Genomic DNA, 27,000 nt, shown 5'->3' with positions numbered 1-27,000 from the left:
TATCAAGAAGCTGGGTATGGTGGCACATGCCTTTAATCCTAGAACTATGGTGGCAGAGGCAGGTGGATTCTCTGTGAGTTCAAAGCCAGCCAGGGTCTATGTAGAGAGACCCTGCCTCAAGAAACAAAATTAAACAAAACAAGAAATGTTTATCAAGATGTGAGGGAGGCTTGGCATGGTCATGCATACCTCCTTTAATCCTAGCACCCAGGAGCCAGAGGCAGGTGGATCTTTGTGAGTTAGATCTTTGTTGAGTTAGGCTAATCTACAGTGGGAATTCCAGAACAGTTATGCGCTACAGAGAAACCCTATCTAAAAAGAAAAACTCAAAAAAAAGAAAGAAAAACAAAACAAAACAAAAAAATATGAGGGGCTGGAGATTAAACTTAGTAGTGGCATGCTTGCTTAGCTTAACACAGACAAGGCCCTGGACCTGAACCCTTAACACCTCAAAAGCCGTAATTCAAAACATGGCATAAACTAAGTGTGATGTTATACTCCAGCATTCAGAAGGCAGGAATTCAAGTTCAAGGCCAGCCTGTACTACAAAAGAGCAAGCAAAGCATGACAAATATCAGAGTTCAGACCCAGGGCCAAAGTATAAGCATCATCTTCCAGAGCCCTCAACAGCAATACCGCATGGTGAGACAAGCCCAGCCCAACACCCAGTTACTACAGCAGCCCAGGCAGAGGCCACAGAAAGGCTGACACTGAAGAGAATGGCTGTGCCTTGGGCACAGCCCACAATAGACCCTATTATCCCTGGAACCCCATGACAGGATGGAAGAGGGGTGGCCAGGACATTCCTCCACCCCCTCACACCACAGAGAGAAAGGGCACTGGCAGCTTGGGGCAACAGAAGCCTAAACAGGAAGTCATTTTCTTCAGCTGTTAAGATCAGAGGGGACTCCCTCCTCTAAAAAAAAAAAAAAAAAAAACAGATAGGTGACCTGATTACAGGTAAACTAGATGGCATATGGAAGAGGCCTCTCTATAGTCAGCAATGCCCAACTAGAAGAGAAATACTAAAGGCTTTGTGAAGATAAGCTACCACACAAGCCCTGTCTGCTGAAGATTTCCTCCTGACCCAAGGAATTCAGTTGTTTGGGTTTTTTTGTTTTGTTTTGTTTTTTTGAGGGGAGGAGGTTGCAAGACAGGGTTTCTCTGTGTGTAGCCCTGGCTGTCCTATAACTCGCTTTCAAGACCAGGCTGGCCTTGTACTCACAGAGATCTGCCAGCCTCTGCCTCCCAAGTGCTGGGATTAAAGGCATATGCCACCCACGCCTGGTGAATTCAATCATTTTCTCCACCACCACCCCCTTTTTCTCTTGAGTCAGAATTTCACGTTGTACCCCTAGGCCAACCGTATCTTCAGACCGGCACTCTCAGTGTTAGGGTCTACACAGACTGGCATCCTACTCAATATTGCAGGTCTACATTGTTTACTGGTAAAATACTGTGATCTTCTCCAGGTAAGCAGCTGCAACAGAGAAGAGAGCACAAACCCAGAACAGGAAAGGATGAGACAGGAATCCTAATGTTTTCTATTTGTGACTTTAATGAATTCTATTTTTAGATCTTTAATAAAGAGCCTTTCTTCTACTCTCCTACCAAATTTTCTCATTCAGGCAATTCAATCTTTCCAACACGGCTCAAAGATCTAAAAATATGACACAATCAACTTTATTTTCCCCTAAACCCAGAATTTAGCCCTGCTCAAGAGTACCAGTAGGCTGTACTCTCCTTTAGCAAGGCTATGGCAGATTTGATACAAATCCCAACTCAAGCAAGAAAATATACACAGAACATTTATAGTAATGAGAAGTATGTTTTATGTAAATATTCAATAATACATTAGTGTCCAAAAATGTGGATGATGTCCAAGGTTTTAATAGCCAAATTAAAAAAAAAAAATACCATTTAGAATTTGATTATTAACCTCCCCCCCCAAAAAAAATCACAAAAACAAAAAATCTAAGACTAACTGAGACTGTGGTAGCACACACTTAATCTCAGCAACAGGGAGGCAGAAGACAGGTAGTCTCTCTAAGTTCGAGGCCAGCCTGGTCTACACAGTCCAAGGACAGCCAGGGCTACATAGAAAAACCCTGTCTTTAAAAAAAAAAAAAAAAAAAAAGTCATTTCCTACATCACTTTTCTTGGCAAAATTTGCTGGAGGCCAAAGGTGCAGAGGCATACCTGCAATCCCATAATCTGAACATCTCCTTTGTTTTTAATAACTTGTCCGGGGTACACATGAGTACAGATGCTTTAAAGGCTAAGGTATTGGATACTCTGGAACTGGAATCACCAAGTGGCTCTGAGTGGCCTGATGTGGGTGCAGGAAATCAAATTCCTGTCTTCCAGAAAATCAGTATAAGCTCTTAACCACTGAGTCATCTCTTCAACCTTGTAATCCCAGAATTTGGAAGGCCAAGTTAAGTTCCAGGCCAGCGTGGGCTGTGGAGAGCCTGGGAAACTAGACTGCAGAACTTACCAAGATCCTGTCTCAAAATTTAAAAGGGCTAGGGCTCTAACCCAGAAGTAAAGCACTTGCCTAGCATGCTCAAGCCCTGGGTTCCATCCCCAGTAATACACACAAAAACTAGCTAGAGAGCCAACCTAACCTTACAGAATAACTAAGCTAGTTAAGGTATGTACTTATGACAATCAACGCAGAACTTCATTTCCACCACAGAAAACCTTGGACTCATCCTCATTGCTATGTTTATTTTATGTGTATGGGCGTTTTGCAGACATGTATCTGTATACTACATGCACATGCCCAGTGCTTGTAAAGGCCAGAGGAGGGGGTTGATCCTTTGGAACTGGAGTCACAGACAGTTGTCAACAGCTGTGTGAGTGCTGGATAGCAAACTTGGATGCTCTGAAAGAACAACATATACTCTTAACTGCTGAGCCATTTCTCAAGCACCCCCACTTCGGAATCATCTTAAGCAATCCCCATGGACACCTGGGACGCCTCAGGCGAAGATAATACCAACACAGCTACAGGGCTAAAAGAGAAGATAACTAGAACACTCGCAAAATCAAAGCAATGTCTTCAGTTCTCATTACCTGAAACACTATGTGAGCTACCCTAAAATTTAACTTTGTTGTTCAAAACAGGGTTTCTCGATGTAGACCTGACAGTCCTGGAACTCTCTGTAGACCAGGCTAGCCTTGAACTCAGACATCCACTGCGTCCGGCTCCTCCAAGAGCTGGGACTAAAGGCCTAAGTCACCACTGCCTGGCAAAAAATGAATTCTTAAAAAAAGCAGGAGCAGCCGTGCAGTGGTAGCATACACCCTTAGTCCCCATATTTGAGAGGCAGAGGCAGGGGGATCTCTAGAAGTTAGGCCAGCCTAGTCTAGAGAGGGAGCTCAAGGACAGCCAGGGACACAAAAAGAAACCTTGTCTCAAAAAAATTTTTTTTTACTATTTTTTTTTCAGGACCAACGTAAAGGTATATTACTTTAATCCTCCCATTTGAAAGGCAGAAGCAAGCAGATCTCTGAGCTTCAGACCAGCATAGTCTATACCCACAGAGGGCTGCATTGTGAGACCCATAGTCTCAAAACAAACAAAAAAATCCACTGTTTTGTTCCAAAACATATATAGCAATCAGTGAACAGAATTCTGTAAAGGGAGTTTGTAGATACCCACATTAGGTACAAACCAACTTCCATGGAAATGAAGAGCAAATGCCAAAAAAAGCAATCAAGCTGGGCACTGGGCACTGACTGTTTCCCTGAATATGACACACCCTTTCCAAGTGTTTCACTTGCCCTTCAGCTCCCCTTCAGCTGGCACACTCACCAAAGGCTGTGACTGTCTCAAATAGGATGGATCTGGAGCAACACATACCCTTAAAGATTTGAAACGTTTAGACTTCTCTGTGTCTCCAAAAATCCTGGAGCCCTTGGAGCAGCCCCAGGTAAAGGTACTTACCACCACACCTGAGACCCACGTGGCGAAAGGAGAGTGTAGCTCAGCGGTAAGAGCGCTTGCCTAACACACTTTAGGCCGTGGGCTCCGTCCCCAGAGCCACTGAATAAATGGATGTCTACTGACAGCTTTTCCCTCACTGTTCCTGCTTAAAAACTGGACGGTTCATTGTGCTACCAAGTAGCTCACTATCTTTCCTCTCTTCTTTGCAGAATTTTTTCAAGTGTCTTACCTCACCTTCCACTGCAGGCAGTTTTGAAAGCTTTATCTTCCCGGAGAGCAGAGACCCTGCAGGAACAGAAAGAAGAAGACTCGTGAGTACCAAACAGAAATATAATTATGCCATACTAACCAACACCAGAGGAAGTGGGTAATGTCACTTGAGTCTCCTGCCCATCTTACCCACAAGTCACCCTGCGTCTCAAATTTAAAAAAAAAAAACACTTTAAAAAATGAAATGGGGGGCTGGATGGCTCAGTGCTTAAGAGCACAGGGCTGCTCTTCCAAAGGACCCAGGTTCAATTCCCAGCACCCACATGGCAGCTCACACTGTCTCCATTTCCAAGGAATCTGACACCTTCACACTACTGCACATAAAATAAAATTAAATAAATTTTAAAAAATGAAATAGGTTTTGTTGTTGTTGTTACTGTTTTGTTTATTTTGGGGAGTTGTTTGTTTTCAACACAAGTTTCTCGGTTTTTTAACTCAACAGAGATCTGCCTGTCTCTGCCTCCCTGAGTGGTGGGATTAAAGGCGCACACCACTATGGCTGGCTTCGAGTTGGTTTTCTTCGAGAAAAGGTCTTTGAATGTATCCCTGGCTGGTGTGAAACTCTCTATGTAGACCAGGCTGGCCTTGGAAACACATCTGCCTGCCTCTGTCTCTGTCTCACAGCTGTGAGTTTTTTGAATCGGGTTCTCATACAGCAAGCTGGCCTCTAACTCAGTTTATGCAGTTAATGCTGGCCTTAAACTTCTAATCCTCAGCAGTATAAGAGAAGAAGAGGGAGGGAAGGGTGAAGGAGGGGGCTACAGCTGGGATACAAAGTGAATAAAGTATAATTAATAAAAATAAAATAAAAATTTAAAAAAAACATCAGACAACATAGCCATTTAAAATAAAGGACATCTACTTTTTAAAAAAAACAAAACAACTTCTATTCCTCCTGCCTCCACCTCCTAAGTATAGCTACAGGGGTATGCAACCATACACACATTTTGGACAGCTTTTTTTTTTTAAGGGTTTCCTTTTTCTTATTTTTAGATTTACTTATATGTATAAATGTTTGCCTGCATGTATGTGAGTATATGTATGTTATATATGTATGCTATGTATGTGTGTCATGTGTGTGCCGATGTCAGCAAAGGATCAGATCCCCTGGCAATGGAGCCTGGATGACCTCGAGACACCCTGTGGTTCTCAGAGCCACACTACAGTCCTCTGCAAGAACAGCAAGCACATGCTGCCATCTCGGCTCCATCCTTATTAATATTTTTTTTAAGATTTATTTATTATTTGGACAGTATTCTACCTTCATGTGAGCCAGCAGGCCAGGATAGGGCACCAGATCTCACTATAGATGGTTGTGAGCCACCCTGTGGTTGCTGGGAATTGAACTCAGGACCTTCGGAAGAACAGCCAGTGGTCTTAACCTGAGCCATCTCTCCAGGCCCCTTATTAATATTTTTAAAAACAGGATTCTAGTAGAAAGGATCTGCTGAATACATCACTATTTTTGTTTGTTTTGTTTTTCCAGACAGGGTTTCTCTGTGTCCTGGAACTCACTATGTAGGCCAGGCTGGCCTCAAATTCCGAGATCAGCCTGCCTCTGCCTCCCAGGTCCCAGAATTAAAGGCTTGTGCCACAGCTGCCTGGCCACGTTTTTTTTTTTTTTTTTTTTCTTTCTTCCCTTTTTGGAGGTTGTCTTTGAACACAAAGTCTCAGTTGGTAACTTTTGAAATTCACTAAGAAGCTCAGATTTTTCTTAAGCTTTAGGGTAACTTTTTTGCTGCAGGCTTTAGTACTGAAATTACGGGCTTGTGCAGCTACACCTGACTCCAGCTGAGCTTTGTTTTTGAAGAATTCTTATTTTTGTTTTTTATATTTATGTTTATGCATATGGGTGTTTTGCCTGCATATATTTGTCTGTTCACGGCATGTATAGTACCCACAAAGGCTAGAAGAGGGCAATGGCTCTTCTGGAACTGGAGTTAAAATGGTTATTAGCTGCCATACGGGTGCTGGGACTGACTGTGGGTTCCCAATTGCTCTAACCCTGAGCCCTCTCTCCACTTGAGTTTGCTTTGGTCTTGTTTGGACACGGTCTCACTGCATAGTCCTGACTAGTATGCAGACCAAACTAGCCTAGACTTCTCAGGAATCCACCTGCCTCTGCCTTAGTGCTAGGATACCAGGCTCCAGTCCAGTCGTTTTACATTTGGGGTGGGGTTGTTTTTTTGTTTTTTGGAGTTTTTTTTTGTTTGTTTGTTTGTTTGTTTGGCTTTGTTACATTTATTTAGGGAAAGGATACCATAGTGTGTGTGTGTGAAGGTCAGAGGACAACTAGTGGGAGTTGAAGTTTCCTTCTACCACCACAGTCTTGGGAATGAACTCTGGAGTGCAGGTTTGATGGCAAGTGCCTTAATTGCTGAGCCATCTCATAGGTCTTTTTCAGTTATACCTTCTTAGTCTAAATACTGATTCTGTCCAAGCTGGAAATGTAGCTATATGGTGAGCGCTTCCTGAAAATGTAAGAACCCCAGGAGTTGATCCCCAACACTTACGAACTGAGTGTGGTGCACACCTCTGTGATCTTAGCTCTTGGGAGGTACAGGCAAGAGTATCAGAAGTTGAAGGTCACCTTCTGTTATCAAGTTTGGTCACTCAACAGTGAATGTAAGGCCAGCCTAGGCTACAGAGACCCTGACTCACTCATTCATTCATTCATAGATAAACAGATAGACAGATTGAAAGAAAGAAATAAAGAAGGAAGGAAGGAAGGAAGGAAGGAAGGAAGGAAGGAAAAGAAGAAAGAAAGAGAGGAAGGAAGGAAGAAAGGAAGAGACTATGTATTCACATGTCTCATGTATCTGGAGTAGAAATGTAAACCAGTGGTAGAGTATCTGCGTAAGAAAGAACTGGAGGCTGGAGAGATGGCTCAGAGGTTAAGAGCACTGCTTGCTCTTCCAGAGGTCCTGAGTTCAATGCCCAGGAACCACATGGTGGCTCACAGCCATCTATAATGAAAATTGAGTCCTCTTCTGGCGTTCAGGTGTACATTCAGGCAGAACATTGTATACATAATAAATAAATAAATCTTAAAAAAAAAAAAAGAAAGAACCGACTCCATGAAGTTGTCCTCTGGCTTCCATGTGTCATGGCACATGCATGCCCTCACACACACATCATACACACATACACAAATTAAAAATACATATACACACATTTTTACATATGCACAAAAATTTAAATCAAAATACCAGGCATGTGCTAACAGCACTGGAAAAGCAAAGGCAGGAGAATCACTTTGAGTTCAAGACCATCCAGGCCTATACAGTGAGTTCTAGACAAGCCAGAGAGGAAGACACTGTCTCAAACAAACAAAAAACAAATAAAGAAAATGAGTCAAATGAAGTCACTATATTGTTCTGTACAAAGTCAATAAAGTTCTGTACAAATCTGATTCACAGAATGACTTTATCATCTTTGCTGTCTATGGTTTATGAGCCTGTTCAATTACCGCCAATCTATCTTTCCACCCTGGACCCAAAGACAAAAACTGCTTACTTATCAAACCCAAGCAATAGAAAAATAGGAAACCCTATTCATTAAAGCTAAATTGGGCCCTCTAGCTGGTGCAATTTTGTAAACTACTCTAAATCTCTATTTATAGAAACTGCTATTTGAGCAGTATTACTAGTGATCAGAGTGAAGAGAGATGGATAGTCAAGAGGCAGAGTGTGTGGCTTTGAGAAGCATTGCTGGTTTTCTTCCATTGGCTGCTTGGGGTTTCTACTGGATGGCACCTCACTAGGTAGCACAGGCTGGCCTCTAATTTTCAGCCTCGGCCTGAGAGCTGCAATTACATAAGTACCATTACTTCCAACCTAGGAAGACGGAATACCCTGAAGTATGAGCTTACAAAGACCTGGTGTGATGGGGTGGTGGACAGTGCGTGCCTTTAAGCCCAGCAGAGGCAGGCAGATCTTGTGAGCTGGGGATGTAGTTCAGTGATAAAGCCCCTGCCTCCTTTGTACAAGCAGCTCCTCATCAGTCCTGCCAGTTACAAAGTCACAGGTGGGCTTTGTGGCTCTTGTATTTCAAGTTCTGCTTGGTCACTTCCTGACCTTTCCACTCCATAGGTCCGACACTCCTTCAAAACTCCTGTCTGGAGCCTTCTTTCTCTGCACCTCACTTACTACTGACCTGGTTCAATCACTATCTCCTTACAAGACCAAAGCAATGACTAATGCTTCTTTTTTTCTTTTGTAAGATTCGAATACGTTCTGTCTGCACCTGCACACCGGAAGAGGGAATCAGATCCCACAGGGCTACAGTTATAGTCCATCGTAAGCCACCGTGTGGGTGCTGAGAACTGAACTCTAGACCTCTAAAGAGTAGCCAGTCTCATAACTGCTAAGCCATCTCTCCACTCCTGACTAATACTTCTTAAAAAGCAGAAACTGATCATCACTTATACTCCCAGGACTTCCAGGGCTCCCAACTCCTCCAAGCTCCTCTATGGAGCATTCTGGCTATAACCTAACCTTCTAGAACCTCCAAAGAGTGAGTGTTAAGCCTTCTGCCTCTGCTTACATTTTACAACATCACAGATATTAACCTTCCTGCTACTGCTTTCAAATTAACCCTTCCTGAAAGTCCAGCTGAAGTCTGTTCTCCAACCAGGTTCTAGGGACTAAGCTAAGCTCCCCACTGTACTTCCACATGGTACCAGAACAACCAGCATAGGGTTACAAAAGCAACAATTTTTTTTTTTGTTTGTTTGTTTTTGAGGCAGGGTCTCATTACATAGCTGTGGCTGGCCTGGAACTATGTAGGAAAGGCTCTGAGATTAAATACATGAACCACTACACACAGCCAAGATTTTTTAAAATCTGTATATGCTGCATGTAGGTGTCTATAAAAGCTAGGAAGCTTCAACTCCCTAGAGCTGGAGTTGTTAGGAGCCATTCCACATGGGTGCTGGGAACTGAACTCAGGTCTTCTACAAAAATGACAAGTGCTCTTTAAATTATTTTTATTTTATGCGTACAGGTGCTTTGCCTGAAGGTGCCATGCTTATACCTAGCATTCAGAAAGGCCAGAAGGAGGAGCTGGGTCCTGTCAGCACTCCAGTTCTAGGGTTGTGAGCCACAAATCAGGGTCCTCTGAAGAACAATAGGTGCCCTAAACCACTAAGCCATCTTTATCTTTCTAGCTTCCTCCAACAAGATTTTATTTCTGAAGGCTGAGCATGGTGGCACACACCTGTGTGTGAAAGCATCAGGAGGTGAAAGCAGGAGAACGAGAAGTTTAAGGCCGTCCTCAGCTACACAGGGAGTTTGAGGCCGGCCTATGCTACATGAGACTTTCTCTCAAGCAAGTAATTCAAGGCCAGGTGGTAGTGGCACGCACACCTCTGATCCTAGTGCTTGGAAGACAGACAGATCCCTGTGAGTTTGAAGGCTGCCTGGTCTACAGAGTGAGTTCCAGGACATTCAGGGCTACACAGAGAAACCCTGTCTTGAAAAAAACAAAAACAAGGGGCTGGAGAGATGGCTCAGCAGTTAAGAGCATTTGCTGCTCTTCCAAAGGACCTGAGTTCAGATCCCAGCACCCACACTGGGAGGCTAGGAACAGTCCGTAACTCCAGCTCCAGAGGATCCACGCCCTCTTCTTCAGAAACCTATACCAGCAAGGCATACACTCACACAGACACAGGTGCATACACACAAATAAACATAAATCATTAAAAATAAATAAAAAGAAAGTGCAACAAAAAGTCCTGACTCTGTACATGGTAAAGTACAGACATCCTCCTTCTGTGGCTCACTTTCCACGACTAGTATAAAGATTTCCGGGAGCTGGAGTAACAGCTCTGCAGATCACAGTGTGTGCCGCAAGCAAGAATTTGGATCCCAAGCTGGGTAGGACTTCGTGTACCTCTAACTCCAGAAACAACAGTATTGGGATTGTGGAAGACAAAGACAGGCAGACCCCAGGAACCAGCTGGCCTGTCGGTCTAGGCGAAATGATAAGCCTCAAGTTGAGCGAGAGACCTCTCACAAACTAAGGTTGAGAGCAATGAGGACATGCTCCTCCGGCTTCCGGTGTGACTGCCCGCACATAAATGTGTGCTAGGCCACACACACATTCACACACGTTTGTTGGCAGAAACGCACAGCCTTCAACTGCAAATGGTATCAGTCCATGTCATTACTGACCCAGGAGGTAGGAGAAACTGCTTACACAGTTTGTAAGGTAAGACTGAGCATGCCAGGCATGATGGCTGATTTTTTTAATCCCGGCACTAAGAAAGCAGAAGCAGGAAAAGTTCTGAGTTCGAAGCCAGCCAGGTCTATTTAGTGCATTCCAGGACATTCCGAGCTAAAATAATAAGACTCTGTCTTGGGGGCGAGGGGGAAGCAATACAATTCAAGTAGGAGATAGAAGATATATGTTAGTTGGAAACAGGGTTTCACAATATAGTCCAGGCTGCCCTATATCTCCCAAATTTAGGGTCTTTTCTTGTCTTAAACTTCTTGAACCCTAGGATTTACCACACTCCAGTAAGCTAGGAGTTTTTAACAATCAAATGCGAGATCTCTCCTTTCCTAAGCATGAACACTAATCAAAGCAAACTCCCCCCAATTCCTCCAAACCCCATCATTCTTAATACCTAACAGACCAGCAAATCTGTCAGCCAACCATTCAGCAGTCAAGAGTCTTGAAGGAAAGTATGGCAGCTCAGGCCTAATTCCTGAACTTAGGAGGTGATGCTGAAGGCTCAATGCTTCAGTAGTTCAACGCTAACCTCACTACATAAATGAGTTTAAATCAGCACGGGCCTCAGGAGACCCTGTCTCAACACCTAAAAGTTTGGAGGTTCGTTTTAGGGGTTCAAACTTTAGAACTTTACCCATGACATGCAAAATCTCTATCACTGAGCCATACCCCCATGGCTTTAAAAAAACAAAAGAAAACAAAACACGGCTTTAAGTCCTTGGTCATATTTAGACTTCCGGCCTGCACATTCCTGAATTCAGGCTTCCTCCCCCATTAGGCTAGCCATTCCCTTTCCACTACCTTTCCAGTCTCCCCCTCACATGGCTCATCCTCCCTCCTCTCAGCTGGCTGTCTTCACTACCAGAGATCCTGACAGCTCTCTTTGCCACTCCCTGAGTGCCACCAACATATCACTTTCTGAGCCAGGTCTAGATTATGCCACTCAACTGACTAAAAGCATTCTCAGGCTCCTGCACCCTATGAAGTTGGAGCTCCTATGTGCAAGGAAAGCCCAGAGCTTCCACCTGTCTAGCTGGAAGACTCCCAGGCACTATTTTAGACAATCCTGTACAAGTGGTTCTGGGTGTACAACCTTCTATGTCCCCCAGCTAATTCTTGCTGTCCCTGAAGGCCATGGCTCAGGAATTCTTTCTCTCCAGGCTACAATGCAGGCACATTCTATATGCAGCAGCTACTAATCATAGGTTCTGATTCTCGCTCACTGGATCCCAAAAATCAGTTCTTAAGGGCAAAACAGGACGCATTACAAAGGTCCCCAGGGCCTACCCAGAAGTTGGCAGGTAAACATTTGCTAAATAAATGCATTCTGCCAAATCAGTTTTTCTTTTCTTTTTTAAGAACAGTGAAGCCTTGTCGGATGACGATTTCATCAGAGGTACCTACCAACAAAGTTTTCACGTTTCCACCGGGCGCTGTCCGCATGGCACTTACTCCCACCCTCACAGGGTCCCACAGGCCTTGCAACTACCTAGTGAAATCTGGTTTCTTATCAGCCCCTATGTCCTTTAAGCATGCAGGCCATGTCCTTGACTTCAAGGCAAGAGAGTTTCAGTTCTCCATATCCAATCCATCGATCTGTACGCTTCCACAACCTGTCACTGTGGACTCCTTTTTCAGAACCGGAACATCCTGAAAGCATGTCTCTGACCATTAAGCACAATGTAAGCTGATATAATTGCAACGCCCCATCTCCATCAAGACTCTCCAAAACATCTGGAAGCACACTCAACTCTATCTGGAGTTATGTTCTATAAAAACCACCCTCACTTCACGAGTCTGGCTTCCACGCCAGGAACTTCTTCTACTTGCTTATTTAGGGAAACAGAAGGCTGGACTCTTAAGTTAGACCTCTAGGCTATAAAGGTACTGCCCCAGACTAGGCGGACCCGGTCAAAACTTCACGCCTTCACCACGAAAACTAATCTTGAGGTGATTCAACTTTAACAAAAGCTTCTCAAATCGTGGAGATTAAGACGTGTATTTTTAATTGCCCCGCTGAGCTTGTCAATAAATGAACTTGGAGTTCTGGTAAAAGGACCCTGGGTCGACAAGGTGTTTCCTCCGGGAGTATTCTCTAAATATACTCGCAAGTGAACCTGGTTTCCCAAATACCCGTTGCAAAGGTAGTAAAGGAGGTCCCCCAAGAAGCTGAGGGGGAGGAAAGAACCCCGAGACGGGGAGCAGCTCAATGCAAGAGGCGGGGGCGGCGCCCTTCCCAGCCTCCGGCAGGAGCCCCGCCGCGGAGATGCCGCCTAACTGGGCCGCGACCCTCCCTGGAAACCCGGAGGCAGCCCGAAGGCCGCACACGCCCGCGGCCGACGCGCAGGCCCCGCGTTCCCGGGAGCGCGGGCCGGGGCCGAGGCCTGGCCCGGGGCCGCGGCGCGCAGCTCCGGCCTCACCGCCCAAAGCTTCAGCCACCGGACCGAGAGCCGAGGGGCGGCTCCGCCCGGACGGCGGCGCCGCCTCCTCACCCGCAAGGACGTCCGCGGCCGCGTCCCCGCCCCGGGCCGAAAGGGAGCAGCAGCAGGTGTTCCGCGGAAGGCTCGGCCGGCTGCAGCGGGGCTCCCGGCCCCGGCGAGCAGGCACACGGCGGCAGGGGCGGGCGGCGCACTCACCCGGCGCCACGGGCCGGCCGCGGCAGGTGTTCGCTGCTCCGGGCCCAGGGACGCCGCCGCCACTCCCCGGGGACTCCGCGCGAAGCCGCCGCCGCTGCCGCCCCCGAGCCCCAGGAGCGCGAGCGCCGCGCCGCAGCCTCCGCGCGATCACGTACCGAGCGGTGAGAGGGCGCCGAGCGCGAGGGCGGGGCGCGCGGCCGGAGCCTAGCAACCGTCTGACACGCGAGCGCCGCAGCCAATCCCACGCCCCGCTCCGAGCGGCGCCGACTGGCCTTCGGCGCGCGGCCCGCTTCTGTCTGCGTCGCTGGCCCCGCAGCGCGCCGCACCCGCGCGCAGGCCCCGCCCCGTCCCGCACCCCTCTGCCCATTGGCCTGTCACGCCCCCGCCCCGAAAGCCACGCCCCAGCGCCGAGGCCCCGCCTCCGAAGTCGCCCGAGTGGGTCCCGGGACACGCCTTAGCCACTCAGGGTGGCTGGGAGCCCTTGGTGGCTGGGGTGGGGGAGGGGCACCCTTCCCAACTTCTCCTAAAGAATAAGCCGAGGTCTGGACAGGCCGGCGAACCGGTCCGGCCACAGCAGGACACCAGTCAACTGCCCCCTCATTTCCTCCGAGCAGAAAAAAAAAAAATCAAGAGGTATCTAAACCATTCAAACGCTCGCTCAGGAAGCGCCCTCCGAATTGCAAAAGAGGAGGCTTTGTTACCCTACCCTTAACTCGGACGGAGAAACTAAGGCCGGATCCGAGTGAGTAGGCAGGGAGGTCCGGTTTTTCAATGCCTGACCTACAACAGGCTTCCCCTCCCCCCTCCTCCTCCACCCCCGCTTGGAAAGCTAAAATCCAATGCCTCCTCTGGCGCTCAAAATAGCTCTGACCCCTCTAGCACAGGTCACTCACCCCCGGTGGCCCACATTCTTTAGATGGGTGGTTACTGCTAGAGTCCGGCCTCCCTTTACGGAGGTAGGTACTGAAGTAGTCCTTCACTCTCCTGGGGCTTACCGGGAGGGCCCAAACTCCAGAGACTTGAGACTTGACAAGTTACCAAACTTGGCAGCGAATACTAGCCGAGGAAATGGGAACTGCGTGGGCTCTGCCCCCTTCCTAACTAACCCAGCACTGCTAGATAAATCCATTACTCTTTGGCCTATGGCCAGGCTGGAGTTCAAGGCTGTTATCGGCAAGCACATTCTGAATACAGACCTAGCGGCTACCCTGCCCGGGGTTTCTGCCTAAATGCCAGGCAGTTCTCCTCTTCAGAAGTGCCTAGGAGAAAGAGTTTTCAGGAAGGAATGCTCCACCTGGAATACCTGCTTGCAATCCTCAATACTTGAGTGACTAGCTCACTGAGCCTAGGAGAGCAACGGCAGAGCATCCCTTCGACGTTAATAAACTGAGGAGCTTGTGGCTTCTCAGATTCCGACCGTAATATTATACTATTTTAAAGAGCCTGAGAGTGAGCTGGCCGTGGTGGCTCACGTGTGTAATCCCAACGCTCAGAAAGCTGAGGATTGCTGCAAATTCAAGGCCACTCAGGGTTACAGAATGAGTTTCCAGGCCAACTTGGGCTACAGGGTGATACCTTTCCTCAAACACTAATCAAGGAGCGGAGAGATGAAGTCATTTGCCACAAAACCTGATGACTTAAGTTTGACCCCCAGAACAGGCGTGGTGGAAATAACCAATTCCTGCAAGTTGTCCTCTGACTCCAAGCACATAAACACACACACACACAATAAATAAATAAGATGTAAACAGCAGGGCGATGGTGGCCCACACCTCTAATCCCAGCACTCAGGAGGCAGAGGCAGGTGGCACTGAGTTCGAGGCCCACCTGGTCTACAGAGTGAGTTCCAGAACAGCCAGCTCTACATAGAGAAACCCTGTCTGAAAAACCAAAAATAAATAAATAGATAAGATGTAATTTCAAAACAGCAGTGTGTATGGCAAGGGCACCTTGGGAGTACTGCTATTTGCCAAGAAGCAGACTCAATGTTTCTGACCCTAGTCAACACAATTTGCTCCCCTTCTCCTCCCCACCCCCCATTGCTTTTGCCAAATGACGCCCGAAGCCTCGTTCTGGTTGCCGGGGTCAGAGTGTTCTGTGCTGAAGCAAACCCAGTACTATGGTCAAGAGATGTGCTCTACCTGACTAGCAAGTTCCTTCCTGGCCCGAGATACCAGATCAATGTTTGCCTAAAATCCTCTCAACCAAATCCTTCCAGTCGCCACCTCCCCAAGTCTGGGACTCAGTTGGGATTCTAGGCTGCTAAGATTAGCCATGATGTTCCCTACTTCCGTTCCCCAGGTGTTTTAGGCTCCGCACATTCCTGCCTTTGCTCTCCCGCCCCACCCCCAGCCCAGAGCAGCCCTATATTTTGGGTGTCATTGCTATCTTTCTTTACTTTAATTTGAAGTTGAAGTTTCTTCTCAGTCCCCCAACCCCCCTTTTTTTTTTTCAAGCTCCACAAACCAAGAGGCCATCAGGCAGTGGTGGCACATGCCTTTAATCCCAGCACTTGGAAGGCAGAGGCAGGCAGATCTCTGTGTGTGTTTGAAGCCAGCCGGGACACCCATGACTACCCAGAAAAACCCAGTTTTAAAAATCCAGAAAGAAAGAAAAAGAAAAAAGAAAGAAACCGGGAATCCTTTTCTGGCTGAAAGTAATACCATCCTTTTGGGGCCCTCGCCAGCCATCACTAGGGCTCACACTAAAGGAGGAAGAGCTGCAGTTCTCCTCATGGTCCTCTAGGCTGAATGGGGCTATAAAGTTAAGTCCTGGTTGCTTCCCTCAGTTCTGATAGCTAAAGCCTTCTCCTGTTTAGGAACCACTCAGCACAAGCCCCCCCTCCCCTCCCCTCCCCACCCCCACACCCATGACTCAGCCTTGGAACTCCAGCAGGAAGGGCCATCCCAAGCCCAGGTAACAGGGAGCGTGTTTGCTCCCAGGCAGTAGGAAGGTAGAGCCAAGAGTTAGGCCCAGGGGCACACCTAGAAATAGTTCCAAGAGTTGTAAGAGCCTGAAGATGAGATCAAGTGACTAAGGCTCCTCAGCTCTGGTAGCCTGCCCTCAGTACCTGCAACCTTTTAGCCATTCATTCTGCCTTCCTCCGCTTAGAATCCCCTGACCTAAGGCTCCATCCAGAAAGAGGAAGACAGTTTTGTGCGATTTGTTTCTTCCACTTAAATGTGAGCCCTTGACAATTTGCTTGGCCTCACGTTGAGACCCATCACCTAATCATAGCCGTATGAGCAGTGTGTAGTAAGGGTTCAGTTTTGAGGTATAACTAGCAAGAGTTTGTCTCCAAAAGAAAAATAAAGGCAGGAAGATCAGGAGTTAAAAATCCAACATTGGCTACATAGCAAGTTGGAGGTCAGCCTAGGTTATATGAAACTATGTCTCAAAAATAAAACAAACAAACAAAAAACACATAAAAGCTCAATTTCTGTTTGGAAGGAAGAAATTGGGTTGTGCCTGCCTTACCTCCTGGTTGGCAGTCACTCCCAAGATCTAAGCCTTGTGCAAGACAAATGTCCTCATGTTTGCTTGGGACTGGTATGATTTATTAAAGCTATTTAAGATCTTGAGTCTCACCCAGACCAAACTGCAGTAAACATCCATGAAACAAACACTCATTCCTCTAAGATTCCAGTGCTTTTAATGCAGGCACGTTCCTGAGGCTCCAAGGACCGCTGGTGACTAGCCGCTGGTGACTCTCCCTGTGGCTGATTCTTCCTTCACTTCCGACAGAGCAGGGCCAGTCCTGAGCAGGGGTAGACTGCTGACTCAAATGCCAGGCCTGCGGGCATGCCTGGGACAGTGGGCTGGCAAACCCGTCCAGCCAAGTCAGAGCAAGGGAAGGGGTCCCTTTTGTTTGGACTTCACAGAAGGCAAATTGTCCTGCGGTTCTGGCGGAAAGTAAGGGCCACTAAGTTTACCCGAGAGAAACTGCCAGCAGACAAGTTTTAGAGTCGCCATCAGAGTGCCTATCAGTCAATTCTTTCTTCCCTTCTAAGACACTGTATTTACACACACACACACACACACACACACACATACACACCTTTCTGTTTTTATAGCTCAGGCTACCCTGGAACTCATATTGTAGCCCAAACTGTCTTTGAAAAGCTCTCATGCCCCAACCTGCCCGGTACTGATATTACAAATGTGAATCACCACAACAGACCACCAGGCTTTTTTTTTTTTTTTAGATTTGTTTTTACTTCATGCATATGGTATTTTGCCTGTATGTATGTGGATATTTGTATACCACAGATATTTAGATATTTGTGTGAGTTTGTGCACCTAGGCAACTGGAGTTACAGGTGATTGTTAATTGCCTCTGTGGGTTCTGGAAATCAAACTTGAGTCATCTGAAAGAACCATCGCTTCTCTTAACTGCCGAGCCATCTCTCCAGCCCCGGCTGAGCCATACCTGGCCTCTCTAGGAGCATAAGTTCTTATAGCGCAGAACCCCACAGCAAGGGGGAGCATGGACTGAATGTGGGTGAACACACTGTCCACTGTCCCTCCTGGGCTACATTCCACTCTCTACTGACGTCAGGATAAGGCAGTTCCCTCAAGGTCAGCTTGGGTGGCTGTTACCAAAATACTGGACCTGTATCCTTGAGCATTAGACTAAACACCAGATTAGGTCCAGACTTAGCCAAAGACTCATCCAGATGCTCCTGAAGACAGAAGCTCCTCTCCTCTCCCTCTCAGAGCTGGCCTGAGGCCTAGGCCTGCTTCTTTCATTAGCCAGGGCATCCCTCTTGGGAACAGCAATATCAGAGCTATTGATGGGCCAAGCAACGTATGCTGATGTTGATATGCTATTCTTGCTGCCCTTGGAACACTGTGGGCCTCAGGTGAACAGATAGCCTTTCCCTTAGGCTGTATGCTGACAGGACAGGGAGGACTTCCGGCCGTCTCCCCTCTCAGGTCTGCGGAATCTCCAGCATTTATGAATGCAATGAGAAGGACTCCTTCAGACCCCTGGTTCTGTGGTGATTGTTTCTGCCTGCCTATCCCACCCCACCCCCGATATGGGTCTCTCTGTGTTGCCCTGCCTGGGCTAGAATTCCGGAGCTGTTTTGGAACTGTAGCCCCATGTCACCTACATGGCTCCCTTCAGCCATCTGTGTGTGTGTCTGTATGTGTGTCTGAGTGTCTCTCTGTGTGTTATGACATATGTACATGTTTATATGGGTATGAGCATGTGTACATGCATTCTCTAACACACTGCTAAGGGCAGAAGTTAATAATGTTGCCAGGTGTCCTTTTATTTATTTATTCAAGACAGGGTGCCTCTGTGTAGCCTGACTATCCTAGACTGACTTTGTAGACTGGGCTGGCCTCAAACTCACAGCAATACCCCTGCCTCTGCCTCCTGAGTGCTGGAATTAAAGCTTTGCTTTTGTTTTGTTTTGGCCAGGTGTCTTTCTTGTCCACTCCCCTCCACTTTTGAAATTTTTTTAATATCTATTTATTTATTATTTATACAATGTTTAGCCTGCATGTCTGCTTGCAGGCCAGAAGAGGACACCAGATCTCATTACAGATGGTTGGGAGCCACCATGTGGTTTCTAGGAATTGAACTCAGGACCTCTGGAAGAGCAGACAGTGGCCTTAATCTTTAAGCCATCTCTCCAGCCCTTTTTGTTTGTTTGTTGTTTGTTTGTTTGTTTGTTTGTTTGTTTTTCAAAACAGGGTTTCTCTGTGTAACACTCCTGGCCAGCCTGGAACTCTCTCTGCCTCCTTCTCAAATACTGGGGTATGTGCCACCATGCCAGCTTATTTATTTGTTTGTTTGTTTGTTTATATTTTTCTCCACTTAAAAATATATATTATTTATAAGTTTTATGTATATATATATGGGAAGTTAATATTGTATAACTTATGTAACTTAATAACTTATAAACTTTTTTACTTATAAACTTATAACTTGAGTTTATGTATGTATATATATGTGTATATATATACATACATAAACATACACACACACACACACATATATATATATGGGAAGTTAGTAATGCCTACATATATGTATCTGTGGACTGTGTGGGTGTCCTGTGCCCACGGAGGTAAAGAGAGGATGTCGTATCTCCTGGAACTGGAGTCACAGACAGCTGTGAGACACCACGTGGGCGACAGCAGACCAATCCAGGTCCTCTGTCTGGGAAAGCAGCAGGGCTCCTCACCACTGAGTCATCCCTCTGACCCCTGTTTTCATTATTTTTAATGATGGGGGGATATATGACACATGAGTGGAGGTGCCCATAGAGGGCAGAGGGTCCTCTCTAGAGCTGGAGTTTCGCCAGTCGTGGGTGTCAGGAAATGACCCTGGACTCTACAAAATCAGTATTCACTCTTTACCACTGAGCCATCGCTCTGTCCCCACAGCCTCAATTTTATTTGAAGTGAGGTAATGAGGAGACAAGAAAACTGGGTGGCTGCACTCGCGCCTGTAGTCCCAGCACTCTGGGAGACAGAGGTAGGTGAATGGCTGTGAGTTCCAGGCCAGCCTGGTCTACAAAGTGAGTCAGGACAGCCAAGGATACATAGAGAGACCCTGTCTCAAAAAACCAAAAATATGAAAGTAAGAAAGGAAAGAAAGAAAGAAAGAAAGAAAGAAAGAAAGAAAGAAAGAAAGAAAGGTAGCTGGGTGGCAGAAGGATTGTGAATTTGAAGCCAAACTCTGTCTGTGTAAGGGAGAAGGGTAGAAGGACTAGCTTTGGCTACACAGTAAATTCCAGGCTAGAGCTACATAATGATTAGGAAAAATAGAGGGGGGGGAGCTAGATATAATCCCAGTCCATGAGAGGTGAAGGCAGGAGGACCAGCGGCCTCAACTTCACATCATGCTTGAGGCCAGCTTGGGTTACACAAGACGCTGTGGAGAGAAAAAGAAAAGAAAAGGATAAAAGCAAATGAGTGCTGTCCCCAGCAGTGTTGGGGAAGGGGAGGATGAATTTGAACTCCTCAGGAGCCTTCCAGTATATCCATGTAAGGACACATTGTATCAGTTACTCACCCTGAGCCTTTTGGCCACCTCATCATCAAGTGACTGCATGTGTGGCCTATGACCCTGTCGGCCCATTGAAAATAACAGAAGACAGTGTATGTGGATGAGTCAAGGGCCTGGGCCAGGGGGAAACATCCATTCACATACTGTTCAATCCAAACTTTTTTTTTTTTTTTTTTTAAAGCTAGGATCAGGTCTCTTGTAGAACTCGTTATGTAACATGCGCTGGCCCTGAACCGACCCTCCCAGCCTTCATCTCCTAAGCACAGGAATCCTGGACATGTGCTTTGGTTGGTCGGTTGGTTATGAATCTCTCAGAACTCAGCGTGTGGCTGAAGTTGCCCTAAAGTTCCTGAGTGCTCTTCCTTGTACCTCCTGAATTTACAGGAGGTACACCCAATACACCCAAGATCCACAGCCATGTGCATATTGATTTTGGGTTTTTCTTTCTTTTTTTTTTTTTTAAAGATTTATCTATTTACAATATATACAGATATCTTTCTAGATGCTTGTGAGCCACCATGTAGTCGCTGGGATTGAACTCAGGACCTCTGGAAGAGCAGCCAGTGCTCTTAACCTCTGAGCCATCTCTCCAGTCCCCTATTTTTGGTGTTTCAAGACAGGATTTCTCTGTGTAACAGAACCCTGGCTTTCCTGGACTCCATTTGTAGACCAGGCTGGCCTCAAACTCACAGAGATCTGCCTGCTCTGCTTCCAGAGTCCACCATGCCCAGACACTTATTTATTGAGTTTATTGGATACCAGAACTATAATTGAAGCCCTGCCCTATGGAATCAAAATTCTCACATAAAATAGATAATGAATAAATAAATACACCAGACATGATGGTGCATACATTTAATCCCAGCACTCAGGAGGCAGAAATAGATGAATCTTTGTGAGTTCAAAGCTAGCTTTATCTAGGTAGCAAGTTCCAGGCCAGCCCTCTTTTCCTTTAAATGTTTTTTTTTTAAACATATACGTACAAATCCATAAATGTATAAATGCAACCTGTTGAGTCTGTTTAACATTGCTTATACGTATATGATTTTAGGACTGACCGTTTAGTGTTGAATAGCCAGTTGAAAGGCTCATCCATGGGCAAAACTAATTCTTTTCCTTTCTCTGCGGTCTTTAGCTCCCTGTAGTTTTGTCTAGGGGTGGGAAGGCATTTGTTGGAAGGCAGAGCCTGCAGAAGTTGAAAGAGAACATCCTGGCATCTTCTAGGGAAGGAGTGTAGCAACCTGAAGGACGACCACAGCCGCAGGCAGGTCTAAGGTCCCTTACAAATCACTGAGTTGGATCTGGCACAGAAGATAGCTGGGCAGGTAGGGGCATTTGCCACCAACCAGACAACCTGCCTTCAGTCCTAAGGACCCACATGACAGAAGGCAGAATCAACTTTAGAAAGTTGTCCTCTGATCTACAAGCATACACACACAAGAAAGGAAGAAAAGAAAGAAAGAAAGAAAGAAAGAAAGAAGAAAGAAAAGAAAGAGAGAGAGAAAAGAGAAAATTTTAAAAACCAATCAGGCCTGAGCAGCAAAAGCAGCAATGAAAAATGGATTCAAGAAGAGTTGGTGGGAGAACAGGCTTTGAAGTGCCCTTTAAGCAGGCTGAGGTTTTCTGGGCGGATGGACTGATTGCAGAGCAAGGGGCAGGAGTAGGGAGAGGTGTCTTCAGGCTTCCAGAAAGGAATCTGAGATGGGGGCAGCAGCGGGGCCCTGGCCAGCCCTTCAGCTCCTCCTTCTCTTGGTAGGTGGTAAGGACAGGTAAAAAAAAAAAAAACAAAAACAAAAACAGGGGACGGTTGAGGAAGGACAGCAGGCTGGGTGGGGGTGAAGAAGGGGGTCATATGGGAGTGGGGCAGCAGGCATCTTGGGAGTCAAGTCAGAGCACGCATTTACAGAGGAAAGGCATCCCTTTCCCTGACTCTACCTTCAGTGGAATGTGGAGAGTCTGCTCCCCTGGCTTCCAGCCCCTGGGGGAGAAATGTTGAGGGGGAAGGGACATCCCTGCAGTAGGAGGAAGGGCTCCTCCAGGCTTGGGCAGCTCCTGGTATGCAGAGTGAGGGCTTCAGGGGACAGCCTGCCTGGCTGGATCCTTTCTAACTAGGTGGGTCGGGGCCACTGACTGGACAATGTCAGGAGTCAGGAAAAGAATGAGGAGTGATGGGGGATGCCGCTCTAAGATGGGCTCCAGCATGTCCTTCAACCAACTGCCTCAGGACTGCTGACAGACAGCGAGGCGACCCTCAGGATGAGTGTAGGGTCACCTAGCTGCATGAAGCCTCAGGCAGCTTTCTGGCACATCTCCCTCCTGCTGGCTCACTGCTTACTTAAGGGTAGTGTCACTCAAAGGTCCCTCCAGCAGCTGCTACTACTACCCAAACTGGATGAACGTCCTGGCTAGGTTCCCTGTGAATAAATGTGATTCCCAGGGAAGGTGCTCCATCTATTAGATAGGGTCATTGGGCTGCATAGGCCAAGGAAGCCCAGGGAGTAGGAAGGCTGACAGAAGGAAGGGTTTGGCCCAAGACAGGCCCTTAAAGTAAGAGAGCCTGCTTGAACCTCCAGTCCAGGATGTGGGAGACGAGGCACGGGGAACAGGATTTAACTACACTCATGATGCCAACTCTCTACAGCAGTGTTACCAGGTCCCCAAGGGCACACAAAGACCCATTCATGGTAGGTGAAGGGGTTTTCCAGAAAAGGTGAAAAGAATTGTTTCATCATCTCCGTGCCCAAGGCTTTTGATGGTTTGTGGCAGCTGGTACAAAGATGAGGACATGGGACAATAGAGAAGCCTGATCCCCGAGGAATACTCTGGGCCCCAGCACCAGGACCCTGGCAGCTGTACCTCACACAATTGGAAGGATCCCAGAAAGAAAGGCTGGCCTCAGCTGACCTCTGCGCCACTTGGTTCAAGGTGAGACAGAGGCCATAACATTACAGTGGACAGAAAAGAACGGGAATTCACCGGCCACCTTGCCACCTACAGCCACTGGACCAGACCCGCCTCTGATAAAGTCCCTGTGTTCACAGGAGGCAAAATCCGAGGAAGCCTGATGCCTACTTACTTTTGTAACCAGTGGGTAGACACTGGAAGCCTAGGGAACCAGACACCGAAAACCAAGTGTGCAGGCTTGGTGACCTTGGGTAAGCAACCTCCTTTGACTGTCACCCTTGGGACCAGAGCTTCCCAAGGACTCCTAGGAGTCCCAAGGTCTGTGTGCTTCCTTCCGAGAGGGACCAGACCAAGGCATGGCAATGGATAAGCAAGAGGGGGGATGGGAGAGGGAGAAGGCAACCCCAGGAGGAGGTTGGGGAGGGCTCTGAGGGGTATTCTGGGAAGGTAGTGCCTTGCCTCCTAAGATGCTGATCTTTGGGAAAGCCCTAGGAATAGAGGAAAAAAAATAATAAATGGTTTTCTTCCTAGGTCTCTGCTCCTGGCCACAGCTTTTCCTCCCCTGAGGGATTTGAATGAGGATTCCTTAAGGCCTTCTCCCCCTTTTTTTCTTCTTTAAGTTTTTTATTACCACACATTAATTATACATAATAATGGGTTTCATTATGACATTTTCATACAGGTATGTAATATATGTTGATCTTTATCCCAAATTAGCCTCTCCCTTGTCCTCCTCCTTTTAATCCCCTTCCCCCCAAGTAGTCCCCATACTTTGTGTGTGTGTGCCACTGAGTTTAATGAGAGTTATTTTCAGGTATTATCAGCCCGCCTTGGTGGCACATGCCTGTAATCCCAGCACTGGGGAGGCAGAAGCAGGCAGATCTCTGTGAGTGCGGGGCCAGCCTGTTCTACAAAGAGAATCCAGGACAGCCAAGGCTACAGAGAGAAACCCTGTTTTCCGTGCTTGTTGTGGTCATCCATTGAGACAGGATCTACGCTACATAGGCCTGGCTGTCCTGGAACTCATCATGTAGGCAGTGTGGCCGGGAATTGACAGCAATCCCTGCCTCTGCCTTCACTACAGTTACAAGCATGCCTCCCCCGCAAGGCTCAGGACCTTGGCTGTATAGATGTTCCCGTACATTCTTCTCCAAGGTCTCCCCAGGTCCTCCTCCTTCTTCCCCCAGTCCTCCCCTTCCCACCACTAGTTCTTTCCCACACTCCTCAGTCAGAGGGCTTCCTCACCTGTTACTGCCCATCCCCTCCCCCCTGTGCAGCTGTTCCTGGGCAGCGGGATCCTAGGGGGTCATTGTCCCCAGCTGAATTGCTTAGACCTCTTCTCCCATGACTTGATGTCTCTGCTGGCACACCAACAGCCCCTCCTTACAGATGTCCTTGGCCCCAAATCCTGGTGACCCTGGCATCCATGAACTACAGCAGCTGTGGGATGCCTGCCCCTTTGCCAGGAGCAACAGCTGCAGCTTCTCCCAGGCTCCACAAAGGGCCAAAGTTGCCTGCCTCTTATCAGCACGAGAATGGGGTGCCAACCCTACCCTGCACGCCCTCTTGTCTAATTGTGGCCAGGTCTCCCTACTGATGAGCTCTCAATAGCCCCAGAGAGGAGGGGCTGCAAGGCTCTGTTCTCTGCTGAAGTCTCTGTTTTTAGTACCTTTCTGATCCAGCCCCATGTGGTAGTAGAGTGACTGTCCAAACTCAATCTACCCATGATCCTTTGCTACTCAGTGTTCTCCATGACCTTCAGCTGACACCCACCCCCCCACACACACTTTCCCCTGACCCACCCGCCTGATTCTGTCCTCTCCTCTTCCCCCTAACACTCCCACCTCGCCACCGTTTCTGTCTTCCTGTCTGCCAGGTCTACAGTTCTCTCAGTACCTGCTTCATCTCCTTGCCTTATTTTCCTTTGCATACTTTTCCTTTGCATACCACCCAAGCCACAGAGATCTCAGAACCCCAGTCACAAGGGACCTCTTTAAGTTTCTGCAAACATGCCAAGCATCTGCCAGCCTCCCTCCAGCCTTCCCACAAGCTGACCCTTCTGCCCACAGCATTCTTTCCTCACTTGACTTATCTCATTCTCAGCTCGTTCCTCTTCTCTGTTTTTGGCCCCTCCCTGATCTGGACCAGTTCTTAGCACACTGTATTGCTATATGTAATTTAAGGTTCTAAAACAGACTCAAGAGCCTGAGTCTGCTTATTTTCTCTCTATCCTGTGAACCTCTAGTGCCTAGAGCTGAGTCTATCACTTAGGAGTTCCCTTTTTGTTTGTTTGGTTTGATGGTTGGTTGATTTTTTTTTTTTTTCGAGACAGGGTTTCTCTGTTTAACAGCTCTGGTTGTCTTGAACTCACTTTATAGAACAGGCTTGCCTCTGGCCTCAAACTCGCAGAGATCCACCTGCCTCTGCCTCCCTGAACCCAGCTTAAATAAAATTTTAAAATAACAAAATAAAAAAGGAAAGCAAGCAAGCAAGCTCAAGGCCTGCTCTGACTATATGAAATAAAAAAGAAAGAGTGTATTCAAGGAAGTGGGACAGTAGACTAATGACCCCTAAAGCCATTTTCTAAACGTCTATTCCATTGTTAGTCATGGCAGAAGGCCAACACAGAGGAGAGAAGGTTACAGCCCCTGCAGGTAAGAAATTTGCATTTCTGTTCCTGGATAGGGAAACATAGCCCCAGGGAACCAGAAGGTGGAGGAATCCATCTAGAGAAGAGGTCACAGCAGCTGAGCCTTTAGATCAAGCTGAATTTCCTGCTAGCTTCGTGAATTCCCAGGAGGGTTCAGCACTGACAGGACACGTCCAGGCCAAAAGGAGGACACAAACGGGGCAGAGGTGACCAACTGCCCAAGCAGGCCTCAGACCAGGCAACCTGGACTCTGCTGAAACTTGTGGATAACAGATCTGAGAAAAATAGCCAGCTGCCTGTTGTACTGTCCGGACCGCGAGCCATCGTTCTGGATTTTTCTTATGAAGGGATAAAACATGTGGCTAGCAAAAGCCAAAATGGAAGGCAGAGGGGCCGGAGAGATGGCTCAGTGGTTAAGATCACCTGCTGGTCTTGCAAAGGACCCAGGCTCAATTCCAGCATCCATATGGTGGCTCACAACCACGTGTAACTCCAGTTTCCGGGGAATCTTTGACCTCTTCTGGCCTCCCAAGTGCACGCAAGTGTTACATGTACATATATGCAGGCAAAAAGCTCACAGACGTGAAGTAAAAAGAAAAAAAAATCTGAAAGAAGAAAACTTTTTTCATGGAGAGCCCAGAGATCCAGGTATAGCAGCACATGCCTTTAACCCCAGCACTCTGGAGGCTGAGGCAGGGGGATCTCTGTGAGCTGGAACCCAGTCTTGTCTTCATGACAAGTTCTGAAACAGCCAAGGCTACATTGGAAGTTCCTGTCCTGGGCAGGGAAGGTGGGGAGGCACTCAGGGACTTGACTGGCAAGACATGGGTCCCAGGAAAACCTGGGACGTACAATCATTCTTTGGCTTCCTGCTCCCAGCAGCTGCAGAAAGCTTCTCCAAGCCCCTAGCTCCCACAGTACAACCCCCCCACCCCGCCCCCAAAGGACTAGAGAAAATCCCATTTCCTGTCTTTCCTGATTAGACACACAGAGACCAGGATGGGAGCAGCTGAGTATTCCATAGCAAGCAGGCCCCAGGGAGGCTGTCAGCCAACGTTTGGGAAGGCAGCGTGGTGCCTGTTTAGAAACAGGGCCTGGGAAGGGATTTCATGCTTTGGAGCAGGTCCCTCCCCCAGCCTGCTTCACTTCCATAATCTGAAAAGGCTATTGACAATCATCACAGAAAAAAAAACAAAACAAAACTGTTCTATACATTATCTTGCCTGCAAGCCTGTAATTTAAAAGAATCCCTCTATGATTTACATACTTTACATGTAGGGATTCCAGCCTTAAGAGCCCCTAAGGTCAGGGAAATTCCAGGTTGGTTCTG

General features: G+C 47.3%; 1 protein-coding gene across 13 annotated transcripts in view; it reads right to left on the bottom strand.

Moving 5' to 3' along the window:
• Dag1 (dystroglycan 1) overlaps nucleotides 1-13,425 on the bottom strand; it is a 57,426-nt gene extending 44,001 nt beyond the window's left edge. For 2 of the 13 annotated variants that reach the window (XM_060385275.1, XM_021662684.2), the window contains exons 1-2: nucleotides 13,248-13,397; nucleotides 4,187-4,237 (exon numbers count right to left, since the gene is read on the bottom strand). The gene's annotated coding sequence lies outside the window, so the exon portion shown is untranslated. Of the gene's footprint in view, nucleotides 1-4,181; nucleotides 4,238-12,948 lie in introns of all 13 variants that reach the window. The other 11 variants (XM_021662701.2, XM_021662707.2, XM_021662653.2 and 8 more) reach the window with 9 other exon arrangements.
• Nucleotides 13,426-27,000: the final 13,575 nt, after the last annotated feature.

Source organism: Meriones unguiculatus, chromosome 6, assembly GCF_030254825.1.
Source record: "Meriones unguiculatus strain TT.TT164.6M chromosome 6, Bangor_MerUng_6.1, whole genome shotgun sequence".
NCBI classification, from domain to species: domain Eukaryota; kingdom Metazoa; phylum Chordata; class Mammalia; order Rodentia; family Muridae; genus Meriones; species Meriones unguiculatus.
The sequence above is the reverse complement of the archived record's forward strand: the minus strand, read 5'-3'. Positions and strand labels throughout refer to the sequence as shown.